The following is a 4,251-nucleotide window of genomic DNA, read 5'->3' on the forward strand; positions in this document are numbered from 1 at the left end:
GTTCTTCTGTTTCAGCTGCTCTTTGTGCTTGCATTCTTTTAGCGGCAGAAGACTTTCCATAGAAAGGGCGTTTCTTGGGTGGCATAATCACCTATATCACTAAATAATAATTTGCAATTCATAAAGTTACTAAATCGCTTATGAAACCACTTAGCACTATTTAAAGAAAACTGTTTTTATATATATATATAGATTTTTCAAGATCTTGTTTTTGTCATCTTACCACTTTTAATGAAGATGGGAACATTGATAGGGAAATAATATAATAGCCAATGCTCGACAAGAGGTTTTCGTTTATAAAACTTTGTTGTTGTTCTCGACTTGATTTTTATTTTATTACGTCGTCTCCATAGTTACTATTTGCAAATAGTCAATAATATTGTAGGCCCATTTTATTGTTGTTCTTTCTACGCGCCGTTATAACACATTTTCTTCGCATCATTTAATTTCTGTTGTGCATATATTGTTGTATAGAAGATATTTTAAAGTGATTTATCAGGTGGAAAACGAAGTTTTATAATAATGGAATGTACGAAAAGTGACCCAAAAAACGGCGCTAACTAGGGAAACCCGTGGCCCGATTTTAACGAAAATTGTTTTATTCTGTTTCTATTCTCATTTCATTACAAATATGGCACTATTGGGCACCGTTTATGCTGTATTTAATTACAGACAAGCACTCAAACAAACAAACAATCTCAGAGTTTTAGTAGCATATAGATGAATACCTTACTTTTAGAGCTTAGTATAGTAAATTGGATGACCTAGTTGGGCAAATAAATTGCAGATGACTAATTATTATAATTAATGCAAGTTAATTTATGTAGGATATCACAATTTGAACTAGAGGATCACTCGGTAGAGCGAATACCTCCACCACGCAGTGTTGACCATATTTGACTCTCAAAAAAAATACGAAAATGTGTCCGCATATCCGTCGTTATCAGAGGGTACAGATAATTTTTGACAAGACAATGGGGAATAGTATTCTACATATGTCCACCAAGTTTCATCAAAATCTGATCATTTTTGACTGACTTATAGAGCAAAAATAGTGTGAAAGATCGGTCCCTATGTTAACAGATAGGTATCTTTTGGATTTTCGTGATCTTGCTGTGACCTTGACCCTCCCAACACTAATCATTTCTAAGTTGAGCCATAGTCCAAATGTAGGCCAACTTTCGTCCAAATTCATTAAGCTGTTTTCGAGAAATCTTGCTGAAAAACACACACACACACAAACAATCATACAGGGGTAAAACATAACCTCCGTCTACCTTCAATGGCTGAGGTAATTATGAGTATAATTTTGACGGCAATAATCTTAACAGTGTTTTGAAGAAAAAGATATTGATGTTCTGGTTTAATCAGTCTCTTAAGCCATCCAAGCAAAGTACTGTTGCTAGTGGTAGGGCAAATAGGATTTTAGGTTGTATCTACATAGCTATTGAATACAAGTCTAAACAGGTTATAATTTCATTGTGTTGGTCATTGGTTAGGCCACATTTGGAATATTATCATTACCTTCGGGCTCCTTTTCTTAGAAAGGACATTAAATTGATGGAAATAATTCAGAGAAGGGTGACTAGGAAGATACCTAGGATGTAAAGGCTGTCATATGAGGATAGGTTAAGATCTCTAAAAGTGTTTTCTCTTAAAAAAACAAGAGTTACAAGGGATCTATCTGATTAAGGCGCTTAAGATTGTAAAAGGGAATTTACAGTGTTGACGTGTCATCTTTTTTCGTATTTAACTATAAGAATGGTAAGACTAGGGACACAAATATAAATTTTGGCAGGGTAAGAGTCATCTTCGGCTAAGACCGCTTTATTTTTCTAACAAGTTTGTTTACCTTTGGAATGGGTTGCCTTCATATGTGGTAGTTGCAGTTAATTTAAGAGAATTTCAGGGAAGGTTTGATACATTTATTTTAATGATAAAGACTGTTTTACTTTTATTTAGAGCTTAGTAAGTAGATGGGATGGCCTAGTTGGACCAAAAGGTCCTTTGTTGTCCTTAAGTTATATTTATATGTATCATTAGCGACATGTCAACTGCTGTTACTGCTACTATGTATGTATGTATACCTATCTGTTAACATATTTCCTATTCCAGTTAAATCTATCAATTCATTAGTGTTCACGTATTAACTGTTGCTACTTCCACTGTGTGTATGACACTACTTGTTAACATATTTCCTACTCAAGCTAAATATATCAGTACATTAGTGTCCACGTATTAACTGTTGCTACTTCCACTCTGCGTGTATGACACTACTTGTTAACATATTTCCAAATCAAGCTAAATCTATCAGTTCATTAGTGTTCACGTATTACCTGAAGTTACTTCTATATATTTCAAAAACTGAACGCTTTTCATTGACTCATTCGTTAATTCACCTATGTTTCTAGACAACTTGTAAAACATAGGTATGTTATTACTCTTCCTGGACATATGTCGAGAAAATACATAATATTCCACCCATATCTACTTTAACTACTCGCTAATCTACCCACCTTTAGTGCCACATTAATCCCCAAGTGTTCTTACCTGAATATAATCCTGTAAATCAATAAATTATCCACTGTATTTTAACTTATTCGTTAATTATCCATATTGAATAGTGCAAGTTAACTAATGGCACTCACAGGACATGCGACTGTGCATTAAGTACAACACATCAAAAAAATGAAAAGTTTACTAGCTTTGATTTATTAAAATGGTACAAACACGTTGTTTGTGGTTTATGAGGTAATGTTTTATGATATTACCTAATCTTATTAACTGTATTTTATCTTAATTTTGAATAAATAGTATTCATTCACCGATATTGAAATAAATATGTTTAACTAATGATGAATATGTTGTGGGGTTTCTGATTGTAAACATCATCACTGAGAAACTCCTGAATTCAGATGTCTTATACGTCCTGTCAGTAGTAAAACAGTTCCCAATACCTTAGAATATTAGATTTACGTTGAATTTAACGATAGTACAGACTTTCTACATTTTTCTAAAGTATAACTGACAGTTTTGTCATGATAAGTAGCATTTACGTTCACTTAAGCCTAATTATTAATTAATTATATCCTATGTTTCGATGTCACTCTGCTTTAAAAAGACACAGGATCCAATTCTGGCAACTACAATCTTAAAATAACCAATCTTTCTTAGGTCCTTCCTGAAGACGACAGCAGATAAACAGAGGAAACGTAGAAAATAAACTAGTTAATAGTTAGTATCTTGTAAAAAAGTAGTAACTGATTAACAATTAGACTTGGGTAATCGTATAGGCTACTAACCACGAAAACAAGGATTAATATCGGTAAGTAAATTATTCACTCTGAACTTTCCTCACGGCGTTATTATCAAACTAACACTCATTAACTTGTATACACTTAGCGCTATCATATCTCTCATCCAACAAATATAATAGGCGTTGAGAGCTACTCACAACGCCCTGTTAATTTTAAGTTAAAAAGAAATTAGGCGAGAAAGTACGTGCATTTGGTTATTAGCTAAACTAATGGAAATTTCAATGTGGCCTGATCTAAATAATTAGTTTTTTCAGCAGTGATTTGTGAACCTCTGCGTTTGAAACTTTAATTATACTTTTAATCCTCATTTCTTATTATAATTATGTTTATAATTATTTGGTATAATGAATGGATAGAGTGGAGCTCCTCATATTGCGTGCTAATTATTGATTAAATATATCAGTTCGGTATATGCATATTTTTAAACAAAATGTTTTATAATATAGAACAATATTGTTTTTGTGAGCTAATACATTCCAATTTATATAACTGGATGATTTTTCCCTCCTTCAAACCCTAGCAGTGTGATCTCAAATTTATCATAAATTTCGTTCGACAATCTCTTAAAAGTTTAAAATTCAGAAATAACTTGCTTTGTAAGTAAGAGTTTATTATTAAATACACAAGCCTGTATTTTATATTGTTCTATTGTTAGTTTAAATTTTTGAAAAGCTACAAACTCTACAAAAATTTGCCAAAAACAACTGCAAATTTACTTTAGTATCACATTAATCCTACAGTAAACATCTTTAAAACTTTTCTCATTGAGAGAAACTTATTCAAATCACATTATGAGCAGCATTGTTGTATAACAATATAAAATTTGAAATAAACCTACGGAAGCATTGTAAGATAATATGAAAATAAATATCTATATATATATATATATATATATACACAACGTTCGTGGCTTTGACTACTTTTTACCTTTACG

The sequence above is a fragment of the Limulus polyphemus genome, unplaced genomic scaffold (assembly GCF_000517525.1).
Source record: "Limulus polyphemus unplaced genomic scaffold, Limulus_polyphemus-2.1.2 Scaffold393, whole genome shotgun sequence".
In the NCBI taxonomy this organism is placed as follows: domain Eukaryota; kingdom Metazoa; phylum Arthropoda; class Merostomata; order Xiphosura; family Limulidae; genus Limulus; species Limulus polyphemus.